The following is a 19,273-nucleotide window of genomic DNA, read 5'->3' on the forward strand; positions in this document are numbered from 1 at the left end:
TGTTAGTTTGTATGTTTTTTTCTTAAATTTATATACCGCTCTTTGTCCCAGGATCACAGGGCAGTTTACAGTATAAAAGCACGAAAATACGTAACATAATAACAAACAAATCAATAAAAAACCCACAGTTTAAAAGGCCATAGGTTGTTTAAACAAAGGCTTGGGAGAAGAGGAATGTTTCCATCTGGTTCCATGATGGTACCAGGCAAGCCTCCCAGGGAGAGTACTGTATATACTTGAGTATAAGCCGACCCGAATATAAGCCGAGGCACCTAATTTTACCACAAAAACCTGGGAAAACTTATTGACTTGAGTATAAGCCGATTCACCACACCACAAACCTCCTGGTGGGCCGGAGTGCGTGTGTGCACATGCGCACACGGCAAAGGGGGCTTCTCTCTCCCCCCAGCCCCTCCTGTCCCCCTGCCTACCTAGGGTGCTGCTGAGAGGCAGAGGCTGGTGGCGGCAGCGGTGGAGGAAGAACAAGCAGCCCAAAAGGGCTACTTTCAGGCTGCTCGTTCCTCCTCTGCTGCTGCCGACAGCCACCGACAGGGACCCTCACTCGAGTATAAGCCGAGGGGGGCTTTTTCAGCATAAAAAATGTGCTGAAAAAGTCAGCTTATATATGGTATTCCACAAAAAAACGGGGAGCCCTTCAAATGGTTCCTTTCTCATGTTGCCACTCTTAGCCACATGAGAAAGGCCCTTTCATGGAGGGGGCACATGAAGAAGGGCCTCAGATTATGATCACAAGATCCAGGTTGGTTCATACTGCAGTCCTGAGCCATTTAAGGCTTTATAGTTCTAGGCAAGCACTTTGAATTGGGCCCAGAAAATAACTGTCAACCGAGGCCCAGATTGGTGTAATATGCTCAAACTACCTTGCCTTGGTGATTAGGCTTGCAGGTGGAGGACAGCAGTACTCAAGCTGAGTGTTACTGACAAAGAAGTAGGTATGACTCCTTGGAAGATGAGTTTTAACTTTATTGATCTGTTGCAACAGGGTGCTCCCCTCACACGCAGGAGAGGAAGAGGACCCCCCAAAATTGCTGTGCAAGGGCTTATAAAGACTCTTTGAAATTCCCATCCTCTAGATCAAGACCACCCCCAGAAACATTATGCATACATCACAGAAGGGGTGTAACCTACGACCACCCCTCAGATACATCCCACCTACATCACAGAAATTTAAATATTGTTTTTTCTCCTGTTGTTGTTTATCTCCTGTCTAGCAGGTTACTTGATTGGATTTCCTGGGGAGCCTGGCCATTCTTTTGTAGTGGTAAAATACTTATTTCCTGGGCCAGGTCACAGGCTCACACCTTATTCAAACAGACATATCCTTGAGACAGGATTTGTGAGGAAAGAGACAATGGGGAGGCTTTTCCAGGTTAACCTTGCAGAGAAAGGATTTGGTCAGTTTAGGAATCAAAATGGTTCCAGGTTGGTCTTCCTGTGTTGATCTATGTATGTGCAGTTATGAACATTACCATATATCTGAGACCATAGAATTCCTATCACATTATCCCCCCTTTGGGGCTAGAATTTTTCTTAAAAAAATTTGCCCCACAAATACTAACATCGTATGTTGTAAATGGATGTCTTTGTATAAATATATCATAAAAATAACACATGTTGCGTTTTGCTACTAAATTACTTGTGGCATTCTAACACTTGGGGAGAGACCATTTACTCAATAGTGTTCTATGCTTTACACCTAGCAGGAAGGTCCACTAATGACTGAAAAATGCAGTTGGTGTTTTGTCCTTCGCCATTTTTGTGTGTTTCTCAGGTGTCAAGCTAGCTCTTCTGTGGTCTCACACCGACATAGTGCTACAGCAACACATCTTGTTGAATCCCCTCAGGGCTTTCATTTAACCATGTCGCCTGGCATTCACCATAGCTGGCACAGGTTTGGACATCTCGTGAGGGAGATGTCTTCGCCTTGGCCTTTCTATGAGATTTTATTATAGGCTGTGGTCTTGCACTCATGGGAAGTTGCTCACTTGCACTTAAAGGACCAAAAAGCTAATTGCAGCCTGGATACACTTGCCCAATTCAAACTGAGTCCAATTTGAATTTTTTTCTTGCCCCATGGTTCTCAACTTTTCTGTTAAAAGAAAAACATTCTTAACAAGGGCAGTTGTCCAAATAAGTCAATTTAAGTCTATAAGGGATCATTCCTGCTAAACCAAAGCATATCCACCTTCATGTTTCTTAGAAGCTTCTCCTTGGTAAAGTGAGTTTTAGCACTTTTTAAAATGGATAGGGAAAGTTGGCAGAGTGCCAGGTGGAACAATCTAAACATTGGACTACACAATAGCCTGGTCTATTAGAACGCATAAAATGTATGAGAATCCTCCACTGGGGTGTAAGGAATAAGACATTAAACATAAAAACAATTGCACACAAAAATACCCCCCCCCCCTTTTGTGGAAATAACACAGTCAGACACATTTCAACATTCCTACGTAATAACACATAATACAAAACAAACTAATTAAATATCAGTTGCATATCTTGACACAATTGTGATCTTTTACGCATGTATCTTTTGAATCCTGGAGCACAGAGGCTTGAGGTTCAAGTGGAAAAAAATGTCCTTGCAATTCAACTCCTCCCCCCTTTGTCAGCCCCACTCCCCTGTCAGTCTATATCCTTTGAAAGAGATAGCTGTGGGCATTTTGAAAACTCTGGTGTCTGTTGTTGCAGGTCTTGTGATGGCGAAGAACTGAGTTGAGGGGTTGTTGCTGCTTTTCATCATTGCACATCTGTAGAAGTGATATCCTGTAAGGGGGCAGGGTTTGGGGGGGGCTTAAAGGACAGAGTTAGAAAAAAGGAAGGAGCAAAAGCCCCCTCCAAGAAAATCTCCTTGAGTTATTAGCTGCAAATAAAATCTTAGCATGTTAAGAATTTTTACTCATTTTAATATTATTATCACATTTCCATATAATTACTGTTATTATCTGCTAAGTTCGTTTGCTTTCTTTCACTTAATAAAAAATTACTCCACATGTAGAGAAAGAGAACTGTAAAAAATACAAGAAAGGTTAAAAAAATAAAAAGAAAGCAAAAAATTAGATTACCAGTTAGATGAAAATGGACTTGACACAAAGACATCAGATTCAGAAAAGAACTATTATTAAATAATACAAAGATATTATCAAAAACCGCACAGATTACTACTGGACTGAAAAAAATGGGAAAACAATGGGGGGAAACTTAAAATTCACCATGTGCTATCTGATAAAAGAACTTCATGAAACTGACTTTCAACATGTGATGAACATGTCCCCAAAGTAAAACACACACACACAAAATGACCTATGAGGAACCAAAAATAAATAAATGCTAAGACACAATTAATAAGTAACCTGAAGTAATCTGTTTTGGCATTCTAACATCCCAAATGAAAATAAAAGAGTGTTTCTTGATGTGACAACATCGGCTGTAATGTTAATAGCGGAATACTGGGAAATGAGTTAATACCAAGAAAAAAATGAATGGCAATTTAAAGTTGTACAAGTACCTTGCACTAGCTAAAATGACAGAATTAATAAGAAATGCTCAGGCAAAAAGGTAAACAAATACCATTCCACAAACAATGTTTGGTTGTGCTTCGATTAATTTCATATATATAATGGAAGAACTGATTTTAATAAACGAAAACAGATTATTTGTAACCTAAAAAAAATGTCAAAGCCACAAAGAGATAGAGGGAAGTCACTAATATATAAGGGAAGAAAGAAAAAAAAGAAAAACAAATGCAATTACTTTTTATAGAGTATTTAAATCACTGTTTGCATCCCCTCATTATCATTTGTACTGTGGGAGAAAAGAAAGGACACTTTGTTAGGTTCCCATATCCTGTTGAAAGGGAAAATTATTTCATGTGAGAGGTCTGTCAGGAAATGCTGTTCCTAAAATGCATAGGCATATACACACACACACCAAAAAACTTATAAAATTTAAGTTCCATTGGGGAGGTGAACCCTTTTGTCTTACGTAGCCCCTGGAGCAAAAGACACATTAAGGGTGATCTACCTCAATGGTTCCAAGTTTTACATAAGGAAATTTGGATGGGTTTCTCCCTGCAGTCCACGCTCTCCAAACCTTCTCTCTCCCCCCTCCTTTCTCTCGCTCTCTCTTTTTTGTAAGCTGATCTAGCCTCTGTGCATGTGCAGAGTTCATGTCTCAGCAAACCTTTTTTACCATTGAAAATGTTGCATCTTTTGGCTAAATTAGAATAAGGAAGGGAAGGGTAAGGAGTAGATTTTAAAAATAGGGTTAGTTTTTAAAACAAAAAAGGAAACTAAGCAATTCAAGTATTCACCAAAGCTAGCAATTGCAGCCCAAGCAAAGGAGTGCTTCCTTTATGTACAGGAAAGGGCTATCATTATTGGTCATATTATTGGTCATTTTATCTGGTCATTCGCAGAACAATCAACCGCTCTCTTATTTATGAGTAAAAATGGCCAGAGAGTCAGAATTCATAGGATTTTTTAACATTCTCAGTCATTTCAGCCTTACCATTTGCAGACAATTTTTTTTCTTTTTTCTGCCCTTTATTTACAGGATTGGTCAAGGCGCATATGTATTTGTATGTGCTTAAACTTTGAATTGACTTTGAAGTCTTATTTTTGTAAATAATAGACAAAATGATAAACACTGTAATCACTCAAATGCCTGATATCACCAGTTCTGCTTCAAAAACATCACGGCTTTCACCTCTCACCTTTTAAAACCAAAGAGCAAAGCTAGTCTGAATTTCAACTCATCACCTCACCAGAATTTAAGAATTACCCTCCAATGCTTGCAGACACATGGCCTTCCACACAGCCACAAATTTGGAGAGTTGAAAGGGACCCTGGTGTCATCTAGTCCAACCCTCCGAAATATAGGGTTCACAGCAAGATTTCACAGCAAGATTAGTACTACCAAAGAGACACACACATTTAAGTACAGATGCACAACTGGGAAAGGAAACATCTATGCTCCTATCATGCAAGCATGCACATGTACTAAGGAATAGGAAAATAAAGGTACCCAACTTTACACAGAACCCTTTTAGCAGATCTTGAGATAGTTTGAGTGAGTTTGCTTCCTTAGACTAAAGAATGCAAGTTCCTAGAGAAATTATCTTTAAAGGAAGATTGAATTGAACAGTTTTTTTCCTAAGATAGGGAGAGGATCTTTTATAAAGCAAAGTTAATTCAATTGATATAACCACTCACAAATAATTAAAACAGCCATAGATTTGATTTAAAAGGAATACAAAAGTAAACAATTTTTCCTGAACTTGCAGAGGAATAGTAAGCCTAATCTATGCCCCCCCTTTGCAGTTTCCTTTAAAGGAAGCTTACTCGGGAGTAAATTTACCTGGCACAGAATAAGGAGAAGGGAAAAAAAACCTGAAAGAGACAGAATGAAACAAGGGGGGCATTTTCTAAGAAAAAAGGTCAGGACGTCTTATAGAGACTGATATCAGGAGCCTTACAATAACTCTTCTGTCCAACCAAATCAAAGTTAAAACTGGACTCAGATTTTTTTCTTAGAAGGAAGACCATACTTTCATAGGCATATGCTTAATAATAATAATAATAATAAATTTTATTTATATCCCGCCCTCCCCAGCCGAAGCTGGGCTCAGGGCGGCTAACAACAATCAAAATAGTCCAACATTCTAAAACATTCATTATAAAATTAATTAAATCAAATTAAAATCAAATTAATGGCAACCATCAAGCAAAATTTTGTGCAGATTGCCAGAGGAGGGGGTCAGGCTGCGCCGTGGCAAAAGGCCTGGTGGAACAGCTCTACTTAATGAAGTACATACAAGGAGGAAGACTCTTTTGAGCCTCTCTCAAATAACAAACATTTGCACACTTCATTCTCATTTTGTCTTGTTTAAGATTGTTAAGGTTCAACATGGCTTCCTTAGATTTAGAACTTGGAGCAAGCTTGCATTTTTATTTTAGATGGCACATTCAAGATAAACAGCTGCTGGATGTTACCTAAGTACAATTTAAACACAGGAAAAATGTTTCTTAAACACAAATTAAAGGGGACTGTCAGAGTCCAGGCGGGAAGTAAGCACCAATTGGGCTTCTTTCACGCCAGGGGTCTGAGGACTATTTTTCTTTTGACTGAGGTGCACCCATTTTCAATTAAAAGGGGTTTGGACCTGGGCAAAACTCCGAAGGGTCCGGAAAAGGGGATACCTGGACAAAACTCCGAGGGGAAAAACCTGGGGATACAAATCTCCGAAGGGGAAAAACCTGGGGACACCTGGACAAAACTCCGAGGGGAAAAATCTGGGGATACCTGGACAAATCTCCGAAGGGGAAAAACCTGGGGACACCTGGACAAAACTCCGAGGGGAAAAAACCTGGGGATACCTGGACAAATCTCCGAAGGGGAAAAACCTGGGGACACCTGGACAAATCTCTGAAGGGGAACGTGGGGATACCTGGTCAAAACTCCGGAAGGGGAAACCTCTCTCACTCAATATCTGTTCTGGAACCCACAGCAACCTCCCTGCCTTTTACAATCTAACTCAGAGTCCCTACTGAACGCTTGCACACTTGCAATGCCAGGTTGAGACTCTGGAATATGAAAGATGGAAAGGAATTCAGCGCCCTTGCGTTCTCTGTTCACAGGTCATTTCTAACAAAGATCGCCATGGCAGAGGTGCGGCTGCGCTGGGAGTTATAGTTTTCAGTGCAGAAGAAATTGCACAACCTTTCTGGGCAAAACTCCGAAGGAATAGGTTGGCATATAGAATTAAGTGGAAGAAATCACACACAACCTTTGCCTGGGCATACTCCGAAGGGCTAAGGCTGGTGTTGAGATCGAGGGGACAGAAAGGAGTAGAAGGCAGTTTTTTCAAGAGTTAAAGTGAGGAAAGAAGTAAGGATTTGAGAAGTATAGATTTGCTGTGGTTTGCAGAATCCCACCCCACTACCCATTTTTCCTACTCATACTCACTTCACAAGCGCTGTCCTGGTGATCCCGGGATCTCTTGACTGGTTGTTTAAGGCCGGCCTGATCAAGCGTTGCTTCCTCTGGTTAGCCCCGCTGAACCTCCAGTTATTTCCAGACCCTGGGACCGATGGAGGACTGGCTATTCCTCCTGGCAAACTGCCTGGTGCGCGCTGGATAACCAGTCCTTCCTCGCCTCCAGAATCCGGGTAACCAAAAGTCCCTTCGTGCGTGGTCGCCATCTGTTGTAAATAAAAATATGCCCTTTTCCCTTATGGGGTATCCAAGAGCCCATATAGAGTCCTTACATAGGTTCCCTATTGGTAGGAGAAAATAACAGAGGCCAACCAGAGAATATTGAGAAGCAAAGCAGCTAGTAAGCTTGATCTTTATTGATCTGTTGCAACAGGGTGCTCCCCTCACACGCAGGAGAGGAAGAGGACCCCCCAAAATTGCTGTGCAAGGGCTTATAAAGACTCTTTGAAATTCCCATCCTCTAGATCAAGACCACCCCCAGAAACATTATGCATACATCACAGAAGGGGTGTAACCTAAGACCACCCCTCAGATACATCCCACCTACATCACAGAAATTTAAATGTTGTTTTTCTCCTGTCACAGTTTATCTCCTGTCTGGCAGGTTACTTGATTGGATTTCCTGGGGAGCCTGGCCATTCTTTTGTAGTGGTAAAATACTTATTTCCTGGGCCAGGTCACAGGCTCACACCTTATTCAAACAGACATATCCTTGAGACAGGATTTGTGAGGAAAGAGACAATGGGGAGGCTTTTCCAGGTTAACCTTGCAGAGAAAGGATTTGGTCAGTTTAGGAATCAAAATGGTTCCAGGTTGGTCTTCCTGTGTTGATCTATGTATGTGCAGTTATGAACATTACCATATATCTAAGACCATAAAATTCCTATCACACACACCCCCCCCCACACACACACATGGAAGGGTGTATTAAGCAGAAGTCAGGCCCGTGACTAAAGCTGTGCTGCTGAGGAAACAAAGTTTTAATATCATGGAAATCCAGTTTGATTTGGGCACCTTTTCTTAATGGATAAATCAAGGGACCTCTGCCTCACTGCCAAATTTCTAAACTGCCCAAATGGATATTGGTAATTTGTCTGTGTTCTCAATATTGTTTATAAAAGTATAAAATGAGTGAGAAGTGCCTTGGAGTAACTCCTCCCTCCTCCTCCTCACTGCATTAAAAACAACAACAACCACAACCACAACCACCTTTGCTGGGAGATTGCTGATCGCCTGCCAAGAGGCAGATTTCTTTAGGTCGCTAACCCCTGTGCATGATAATGAGCAAAAGACTTAACACTTTTCAAATAGACCCTCCCTATTAAAACAGTGGCTCAGAGCTGAGGCTCCGCAAACACAACTAAAAAGAACGGTGGCTTTGCCGATCTGCCGCAGCTTGCGGCAAAATGGTTTTTAAAAGACCTTCTAACCGGAGTAGATAATATCCACAATTATCCAATAGTGCTTCATTAGGAGGATTATTTCATTGTGGAGGGGCAGCTTGTGACAGCGAGAGTGCCAGGGAGCCCTTGAATAGCATTATGGATTAATAAGCAGCTGGGGCTCCATGGGGGCCGCATGCTGAGGTGACGCCGCTCTCGCTTGCCGAGCCTCTGTGCCACTCGTTGGCGGCACTCGCTTTGAAGACCAACCTTATTAGAGCCGGATGTAAATGGGGAGCGGGGTGTGTGTGTGTCTTTGGCTCTTTTCCTGGAGATGGAGGCGAAGGGGGCTAGCCTCATGCTTCTGCTGAGCGTGTTGTTGGGGGCACGTTGTGTGTGTATTTGCTTGCTCCCATGCCTGAAGAAGAAAAGGTAGTGGGGTGCACAGTGGCTTCTTATTGCTGCTTTTGTACTTTCATGAAGTTGAGCAAATGGCTGAGCTGCTTTTCTGTCCTGCTGAAGTTCAGGTCAACTTCTATAATTTACATATTTTTGGGGGTTGGGAAAGAGTTTCAAATAGGAAGCAGGATTTGACTGAAGAGACATGGGGCTGTATGTAATGCTAGTCCTACTCAGAGTTGACCTATTGAAGTTGATGAGAATGGTTAACTTGGATTCATTAATTCCAATGGGTTGACTCTTGAGTAGGGCTTAGTTGGATGCAACCCATTGTTTGTTTGTTTTGAAAGGCCCTTTCATGCCATTAGCCTTGTTGCTTGACTCTTCTGCGTGTGTTTACAGTCAGCCACACTGCTTGTTTTTAGTGGTTGGGTTTGTGAATGAAAGAAGCAACCCCAGAATTTTTAAAAGCTGCTGAGGGTGAATTAACAAAATATCCAGCTGGATTATCCTCTGCCATATCTGATGTTGTAAGTTATAAATTGCTTTGAATGTATAAGGGCTGCGGGATTGGCTGTCCAGCAGACACTTGCAGTGCTGCCTCACATTTCTGCAAAGCCTGCATAAAATGTTTCCCGTGTGCAGGGCAAGTGTCTCTTCTGCAACCAAATGGACCAAAAAAGTGACAGGGCTGTTATGTAAGAAGCCGGATCTCTCTGTACAGTAAACAAGGTTATAATTTGCCCTTTGAATGAATCAAACACAAAATGTTTCCATCAGCATGAAGCATGAGTCTTTACCATTGGCAGTAAAGTTTGCACTTGCTCTTCTCAGACCAAACCTGTGGCTCAGAGATACTTACAAAGTCTGCATATGAAGCAATTTGGAGGAAGGTGCACATAGAGGTGGGAAAAATGTTATTTGTAATGTCAGAGCCAGAAAGATGTTATGGGAGGCAGTCATAGTTGATGGCATCTGGCTGAGCATGAGCTACCCTACCAGGATGCTCTGTTGTGAGACGGCAGTCGCAGGACCTTTTCCTGCTTGTCAGAGCCAGTGGTGGTCTCTGTCTCGAGAACAGAGTGGCTGCAGATCCAGCTCTCTGAAGAGGGGACAGCTGCTGGAGGTAAATAGTTTTCACTAGAAAACGACTAGTTGTCCTCCCTGCTTTTTGGATGGCACTGTGGGTTTTTGTTTTTTTAAAAAAATATTTTTTATTAACAGGCCAATCAGATCACATTAATTCCAAATCACATCAATTCCAAATTACATAGCCAGGAATTTTAAATTTTTTGTTGGGGGTACCCATATTTCCAGCTTCGAACGGGATCCAAAGATCTCTCTTGCTGCTGCTTTGATGACATAGTTCTGTCCAAATAATAGTCACAGTTCTATTCAATCTTCTCTTTGTGGTTTTCCTCATCTTCTTGTTGTTATCATATATTCCTTTCTTTGTGATCTCTGATAGTTTCCACAAGCGGGTTGAAAACAAACATTGTTATATCCTGTGTGGCTTTTACGTTCATCCAAGAGCCATATCAATATAAACAGACATCATTTCAACACTCCGTACAAAACAATTCCCACAGTCTGTTCTGTTTTCCACAGACCTGCCGCTCTCATAAATTTTTTTCAGGGGGCCCTGCCAGGCCGAACTCACATTCTGATATAGTTACAAGCCATAGTCCCATATCATATTCCCATATCAGCCTCTTAATTACCTCGTGTGGGTCAGAGAGATGTTATTGTCGGCCATCTTCCAATGCGCCCCCTGGTGGCCCCCCCTTCCGGATGGCACTGTGGGTTTTGTACTGTTCCTGCTTCATGACCTTGGTTGGTTGAAGGATGGGGAGCTAGTAGGAGGTAAAGGTAGCAATGGCCCATCCCAATGCAATGCTGGGCAGCAGCCAAGGACACCTCAAAAAGTTCTTCATTTGTAATGGTTTAGTCCTTAGAACCTCCTGGAAGAGCCACCCGTTTATTGGCAAGTTTCCAAGTTGTGCTTGTGGAAATGGTCACAACCAACTTGGGCACAACTGCCAAGCAGCAGACCCATGCGAACTTCAGTTGGTTCTCCCTGAACATTTCTCCTGTGTCACTCATTTTCCAATATTTTCTTTCTAGATGGCAGGTCTCCAGGGACCCTTCTATGGTGATAAAATGAACCTGTTTTCGCTCTGCCAAAAGATAGAGCAGTGTGATTACCCCCCCTCTTCCAACCGAACATTATTCTGACAAGGTAACTTCAGCTGTACAGTCTCTTGGGCTCTGAATGGAAGGAACACCCTGTTGGTTTCTGTCTGTTGCCACTGTGCAGTGCTTTGGAGTCACAAGACTCTGTTTACATTCCTGGGATTCCATACTGTTGGAAGTCTCACGGAAGACAGGAGACGGATGTGGCGTTACTGGTTTCCTGTTCCTTTGTTTGTTCCAGTTGCTCTCTGCTTTCACAGAGCATGTATTTCTTTTCTGTCTGCGTAGCCTAGAAAATAAAACCTGGGGATGTAGCTCATAGTATCTCGTCCTTCCTCATGCTGCTTTGAAACGCTCACAAAATGTTCAAAAACCATATTGTCAGAAAAGCAATATTTATTGTCTGGACAAAATACAAAGACTTATTAGAAAACAAGACCCCGAGATGGTTATCACCAATGGAGGCTAAGGCCCGGAAAAAACCCAATATGGAAGCCGGTTGGCCGAAATATTGGGAAATAATAGAAAAAATTGGAGATAATTGGAGGCTGCAGAGCTTGGAGAAATTAAAGAATAAGGTGCGAGATTGGTTACATTACGCTCAAATTCAAGAGGTTTTCAAACTGGACAAAAAAGTAGGGTTCCAGGTGGAAAAATCGAAACTAGAGACAGAATTGCTTAAACCAAAGACTAAGGTACTTTCGAGAATGTATAACTTGCTGCTTAAATGGAACACTCAAGACAAGACAGTGAAATCAGCCATGATAAAATGGGCTCAGGATATTGGGTGTAACATTATGTTTGAGGACTGGGAAAGGTTATGGACCACCGGAATGAAATTCACGGCATGTAATGCCCTGAAGGAAAATATTATGAAAATGATATATAGGTGGTACATGACCCCAGTCAAGCTTGCAAAGATATATCACCTGTCTGATAATAAATGTTGGAAATGTAAGGAGGCTGAAGGGACATTCTTTCACCTCTGGTGGACTTGTCCAAAAGTGAAGGCCTTCTGGGAAATGATCTACAATGAGTTAAAAAAGGTATTTAAGTATACCTTTCCCAAGAAACCAGAGGCCTTCCTCTTGGGCATTGTCGGCCAGAAAGTGCTAAAGAAGGATAGAATTTTTTTTATGTATGCAACTACAGCAGCAAGAATACTCATCGCAAAACATTGGAAGACACAAGATCTACCCACACTGGAAGAATGGCAGACGCAATTGATGGACTATATGGAACTGGCTGAAATGACTGGCAGAATCCGAGATTTGGAAGAAGAAACAATGGAAGAGGACTGGAAAAAAATTAAGGACTATTTACAAAAGCACTATAAGTTGTATGAATGTTAAGAAATTGCACGATTTGGAAATTTTAGCTTCAGCAATTAGATTTGGTGAAACAGGAAACTAAGTTATAAGTAAGAAAAGGTTGAAACTTAAAGTAATATTATGTTTAATCTAAGGTACAAGTAATTGATAAAAAGTATTTTAAATTTAAAAACATAATATCTGAAAGGTACAAAATAAGACATGAAACAAGGTAATAATTTGCTGATATTTTTATTGTAAAGAATGCAGGGTGAGGAGGATGTGGGGAAGTCCAGTTGGTTGTATGAAAAAGCTTTGGAAAGTTGGTTTTTTCTTCTTTTTTTCTTTTTTCTTTTTTCTTGTTTCTTTTTTGTATTTCTTTTATTTTGTGTATATTTTTGAGTTTGTACCTGAAAAATGTAATAAAAATATTTTTTTTAAAAAAAAAAAGAAAGAAACACTGCGTAATGGGGAATGTGCCTGGAGCCTTATTAGAGGTTCAGGTCGTTAATCATGTTGCAGGCAATTCCAGAGGAGCTCGGAGGAGCTCAGTCAAATGCAGGTTCCGACACCCCCCCACACACACACACAAATGGCAGGGAGCTCAAGATTGGAGAATCTTCAGGGAACTGCCTTGGCACATCCTCAAAGCCTTTTCAGAAGGGAGAAATGCCTTCCTGCTTACACAGCTGCAAATTCAGATACTTTTTCTAATCAGATACCATAAAGCAGCAAGTGAGATGCTCAGGAAAAGCAGAGCAGTGCTGAGGCAGCAGGATGGGCAGCACCTTGATGCCTAAAGCTTGGTTTTCCTTCTCTAGTGCACAGCATCGTGTGACTGGGCTAAAATGTGTTGCAAGTTGCCCCATGGCATCTGCTAAAAACTAGCCTGTCAAATGCTGGATCACTTTAGACCAAGTATAGCCCTCAAGGGATCTCAGCATAAGCTTTGAGCTTTATCATTTGTGAAATGCAGTGTTTTAAGAATGAATGGAAGGAGAACCTGGTGGGAGAGGTTCGTCAACAGTGTTCCTTCCTGCCAGTTTTCCAGAGGCATACCTAGGGTCCCCTGCGCCCTTGGCAAGGAGCTGTATTGGCACCCAAACACTGAAAAGAATCACTTTACTGCAATAGCCACATTAGAAATTACTACGTTTTATGCAACCCACGTACTTGAAGTGTCCAGTAGGAGGGCAAAAAAATCCACACGCCTTTGTACTGCGGTGCAAGAAGGACGGGAAGCTCCTCCGTTGTTTGATCTGTCGGAGGTTCCGTACGACCGAGCTGTAATGGCTCTCCTCTTCGCTGTTCTTCGGAATCCATCTAGGCTCTCCTCCGACGTTGATTAACGACCTAAGCCTTTGATGAGGCTTAGGCATGCTCCCCCATTACGCAGAGTATCCAAACAGCAGAAGGAGCCTAGAAATGTGCTACATTGCTACGTTTATTCCTAACTACGCAGGAGAGAAAAGAATATGCGACTGCTCTCTCTGTGAGAGAGAAACAACAGGAACAAAGAAACAGGAAACCAGTAACATCAACATCTGTCTCCCGTCTCCAGTGAGACTTCCAGCAGTCTGGAATGTCAATAGAGTCTTGTGACTCCAAAAACTGCACAGTGGCACAACAGAAACCTAACACTCACCACAACAGCAGCAGTGCATCACCACACACATATTCACCATACATTCTGTAGTCCGATAGGTGTTTGTGCTCCCAACACAGGTGCGCCTCTGCAGCTTTTAAACAAATATATTAACCCTTTGGAGTTGGAAAGCAAGTGATGAAATCAGGGCAGATGAAAGACCTGCTTGTTGAATGTCCACTCATCAAGCACAGGTACCAAGTATGCTTTCAGAAGTCTGCTGCCTCCCGCACACCAATAGCTTCTGTAGTCTTGATTAAAATTTTAAGGAAATGTGAACCTGCTTGTTTGGCAATGGAAGTGGGGGTGGGCATAAATGCCAGAGAAGGGGCAAAAGGAACAAGCTCTGAATTTCTCTCTCTCTCTCTCTCTCTCTCTCTCTCACACACACACACACACACACACACACACACACTTTATGGGTAGCAAGGTGACCAGTCTTCCAGCAAGTTTTTTTCTCTGAGTGTGTAAAAAGCAGATCACCATGAATGCACTGGGATCTTGTGTATAGGTTGCTGAGAGTTTGATGTGGATGTGTGGGGTGAAATGAGTTGTGGCAGGCTTTGCACCAGGAGCAGGCAGTCTTGAGCATTCCAATCAGCTTGTTGCAAAATTTGCAGTTATTTGCACTGCTTCTCTTGGCTGCTAAGTCAGGAGTATTGCTTAGCTGGAAGGCTGACCCTTTTGCTAATACAGAAACTGGGAGGAGCTGGGGGCAGAATGTGCCTGAGCAGGGTTTCCAGTAGGCAAGGAGAGGAGGTTCCAGTGCTGTGTCCTCCTCTTCAGAACAAAAGGAACATCAGTATGCACATTGGCCCAGGTCTTGGACAGTGTCCAAGTTGTAGGCTGTGGCATTTTTTGGCACAGAGTTTCCACCCTGGCTGTCATACGCAGCTCCTTGGCTGCCTCTCTGAGGAAACTGGTCATGCACATCCCTTTCCACACTGGAAGGCTTATGCTAAATGACCCTGGCTGCTGCTGGTCCTACTTTGGACAAGTGCCTGCATTTCCTCTCCCCTTCCCGGTGTTAGATTGCTGATGCGCAGGAGTGTTGATGCAGCCATGCCGGCCCCTCTTGGCAACTTTCTGGCTGCTTGAGCACGATTCCTTCTTGCAGACCACTCCTGTGGCCCAGCCAGGTTCATTGTCTTCCCCTTTGCCTTGCTGCTGCTCCAGCTTCTTGGAATCTGCCTTCTGGCAGCAGGAATTAGTGCAAGTTGACAGATATGTTTCCTGTCTTTCCAATTACTGTCGGTTTGCCTCCCTCTGGCAGTGCTAAAGAGAGTGTGCAGTCTAGTGATACAATTCAGCGCAAGGAGGATGGTTGAGAGCTCAAATAAAAGTGGCAGGTCCCAGAGAACTCCGTTCCATATGGTGCATTTGCATGCAACAGGCCAGCACACTGGGTGAATTGCTGTTGTGTGAAACTGCACCAGTACACACACACACACACACACACACACACACACCCCACATTCCTAGCCATGTCATTAAACATTTAGTCTCTGGAGTACTGAGTTGGCACTCCATAATGATTCAGTCTGTGTGGGTCAGGAAAATGCTTCATGGGTGGAGTCTGTGCTGTGAAGTTGTGGTGCTGAAGAATAATAATAATAAATAATAAATAATAAATTTTATTTATATCCCGCCCTCCCCAGCCGAAGCTGGGCTCAGGGCGGCTAACAACAATCAAAATAGCTCAACATTCTAAAACATTCATAAAATTAATTAAATCAAATTAAAATCAAATTAATGGCAACCATCAAGCAAAATTTTGTGCAGATTGCCAGAGGAGGGGGTCAGGCTGCGCCCTGACAAAAGGCCTGGTGGAACAGCTCTGTCTTGCAGGCCCTGCGGAAGGATGTCAGGTCCCGCAGGGCCCTAGTCTCTTGTGACAGAGCGTTCCACCAGATTGGAGCCGCGGCCGAGAAGGCCCTGGCTCTAGTTGAGGCCAGCCTAACCTCTCTGAGGCCTGGGATCTTTAGGGTGTTTTTATTTGCAGACCGTAAATTTCTCTGTGGGGCATACCAGGAGAGGCGGTCCCGTAGGTACGAGGGTCCTAGGCCGTATAGGGCTTTAAAGGTTAAAACCAGCACCTTAAACCTGATCCTGTACTCCACCGGGAGCCAGTGCAGCTGGTACAGCACCGGATGGATATGATCTCGCAGCGAAGACCCCGTAAGGAGTCTCACCGCGGCATTCTGCACCCGCTGGAGTTTCTGGGTCAGTCTCAAGGGCAGCCCCACGTAGAGCGAGTTACAATAGTCCAGTCTGGAGGTGACCGTCGCATGGATCACAGTGGCTAGGTCAGGGCGAGAGAGATAAGGAGCCAACTGCTTAGCTTGGCGGAGATGAAAAAATGCCGCCTTTGTTATAGCTGTAATCTGCGCCTCCATAGAGAGGGAGGTATCGAAGATTACACCCAAACTCTTCACGGATGATGCTGGCACTAATTGCACCCCCGCAAGAGACGGGAGTTGCCCCCTCAATCCCATATCGCTCCGTCCCAGCCAGAGGACCTCTGTCTTCGAAGGATTTAACTTCAACCGGCTCCCACGTAACCATCCAGCCACAGCTTCCAGACATCTAGTCAGTGTATCTGGGGCCGAGTCAGGATGGCCATCCATCAGCAGATAGAGTTGGGTGTCATCGGCATACTGATGGCAACCCAGCCCAAAACTCCGGACAAGCTGGGCGAGGGGGCGCATAAAGATGTTAAAAAGCATCGGGGAGAGAATCGCACCCTGAGGCACTCCACACACCAAGGAGTGGCGCGATGACAATTCCCCCCCAAGCGCCACCCTCTGTCCCCGACCGGAGAAGAGGCAGAGGAGACTGGGAAGTGATATTTGGCGGTGGCTATAGGGTCTTGCCTTTGCGAGGTGCAGGTGGCCTCCCTTTCAGGAGAGACGTTGGATGAGCGGAGCAGAACAAGACAAGGCAGCCCTGTCTGGAGTGGCTCCTTAATTCCTGACAAAACTCCTTCCATGCCAGCAGTTTCTCCCTTCCTAGTTACATGAATGGCTTCCTTTGAGGACATGCAGACGGGGGGGGGAGGGGCTTGGTTATTCTCTTTCAGTAGTGTAGAAAGGCTCATGACTGGTTTGCATTTGACAAAAGTACAGAAGGCATTCTGCAACCATCAGAAACCATCTTCAATTGACCCTCTTGCTGGCTGGAAACCGCCCTTTTTACTCCTGCGTGGATCTCTGTCTGATGCATGGGGCCTGATTGTGGGATGGACTGAGTCTGTTGCTACTGGCAGGATGGGAGAAGTTCAGAGGCTCAAGGCTCTTTCTTTCTTTCTTTCTTTCTTTCTTTCTTTCTTTCTTTCTTTCTTTCTTTCTTTCTTTCTTTCTCCCTCTCTTGCCATAGGGTGTCTAAGCTGCTTTCAGGGGCTGTGCAATTAAATGCTCGTCTTTCAAATGCAAAGTGAAAAGGGGTGGGAACTGGAGCTGTTTTCTACACTTCGCTGTCAGGATATCCAGTCTGATTCAACCTTTGCCAACTTGATGCCCTCCAGATGTCTTGAACTGTAACTCTCATTAGTCCCAGCCAGCATAGCCTGGCTCTAAGCTAACAAGCAAAAAGCTTTGATATAGGGAGGAGCGCCTCCAAGAGTGATTCATTTTCCTGTGCTCTACACAGCCTCCACCGCCAGGGACTGGCTCAGTGAGATTATCTGTAGACTTCTCTATTTACCCCGTCCTCTGGTATGCAAGTGAGATGTCTATGTGAGATTCCATTAGGCTGCTTCACCCTCCTGAATAATTACTTCTGCACTGTAATTCATTCTCACTTTCAGGTGGGTTTCACTGCCATAGCTTGGTGCCTTCTAGGACTACAGTTGTCACCATCCCTGGCCATTGGCATTGTTGGTTGGTTGGGATTCCATCAACATCGGGGAGGGGGGGCTGCTCTGAGTTTGGCATATACCCAGCCATTCCAGTTGTACATACAGGAAGGTTAGCTAAATATTCATTAGGTCCTGGCTCGGCTTCCTCTCGAGCCAGAACCTCAACATGCCATTCTCTTCACCACCAAACACAGAATATTAATGGAATGGCAATTATTGCTAATGAGGGCTTTCACATTGACCTCTCTCGGTAGATATATACTTCTTTCATAGGATATTTTCCAATACTGTCAACTACTGCAAAACCTGAATGCCTGAGCCATTTTCTGGTGGTATGCCCAGGCCCATTAGAGAGGGAAAGGGAGGTGAGGTTGGACTAATAAGTATTGAAGAGTGAGTGTGGGAATTTTGAAACCTGCATCTAAAATGTTGGTATCCCCAGTCAAGTGTGCTACTCCCTAACTTGAGCATATGTGAGTGCGTGTGCATGCATATATTTTGACTTTAAACTGTCTTAAAATCCATGGAGCTGATCAAGTTCTACTCTAGAACTCAAGGATGTTAGAATACTTTATTCATAGGCTGGCAGTGGAAGGCTTTGGGTGCCTTCAAATGGGAATTGGCCCCTCTTGCACCACCAGGCAGGTGCGCATGGCGATGGGCGGCAGGGTGTGTCTCACGGTCCTCTGTTTTCCCCCTTGCAGTTGCGAGAGCTGGTCAGCATGTGCATATACCCAGATCCTGACCAGAGACCTGACATTGGTTATGTGCACCAGCTAGCAAAACAGATGCATGTGTGGACCTCCAGCACTTGATCGACATGCTCCCAGAAAAGCCATCCCAGCGTAGTATTACTTGAACCTTCTGTCTCGGACGAAACCAAGAGGTGCCTCGCCAATTTAAATGGGAGAGTTGAGCCTTCCTAGGAAGACGCTTCATGATTTCTGCTGGCCATTTGCAGGGGCGCTCACAGAGTGGATCCGCTCTAAGTGAAGGCTGTGAGATGCTGCTGCAAGTGTGTTACTTTTTAAAATAACACGTTACAGATATAGATCTCTTAAAAGATCCTTTCTTAAAACTGTTGTGTGTAATCTAGGTTAGGTTATTATAGCAAGGGTTTCTCATTTGTGTATTTGACACACCCCTTGTATCTTAACTAATGTGAAATATTGAAATAATTCCTTTGGTGAAATCACTTTATACTAATGTAAGAATTACAGTAGATTTTGCGTAATTTGTATAACTGCTACTTCTGACTCTTTTGCAAACTGTTAATAGCAAATTCAGTTTTTTGTTTTTCCCCCAAACTTTTTTATTTATTTTCCAATTTTTATAAACACACAAACAAACATAAATCCTAACTATACTTAGTCCACTCTTAGTAACATTGTTAAGTGACTTCCTCATATCCCCCTTGCTGAATTTCAGTATATATAATTGTAACAGTTTTCCAAAACAAGTTTCTCATAAA

At 43.4% G+C, this 19,273-nt stretch overlaps 1 pseudogene across 1 annotated transcript in view; it reads left to right on the forward strand.

Moving 5' to 3' along the window:
* LOC310697698 (serine/threonine-protein kinase Nek6-like) overlaps window positions 1-18,880 on the forward strand; it is a 152,242-nt pseudogene extending 133,362 nt beyond the window's left edge. The window contains exons 5-6 of the transcript XR_014530135.1: window positions 10,923-11,037; window positions 18,507-18,880. The product of XR_014530135.1 is annotated as a serine/threonine-protein kinase Nek6-like (transcript). The remainder of the gene's footprint in view (window positions 1-10,922; window positions 11,038-18,506) is intronic.
* The last annotated feature ends 393 nt before the right edge of the window (window positions 18,881-19,273 follow it).

The sequence above is a fragment of the Podarcis liolepis genome (genome assembly GCF_965112155.1).
Source record: "Podarcis liolepis genome assembly, chromosome: W".
Lineage (NCBI taxonomy): Eukaryota > Metazoa > Chordata > Lepidosauria > Squamata > Lacertidae > Podarcis > Podarcis liolepis.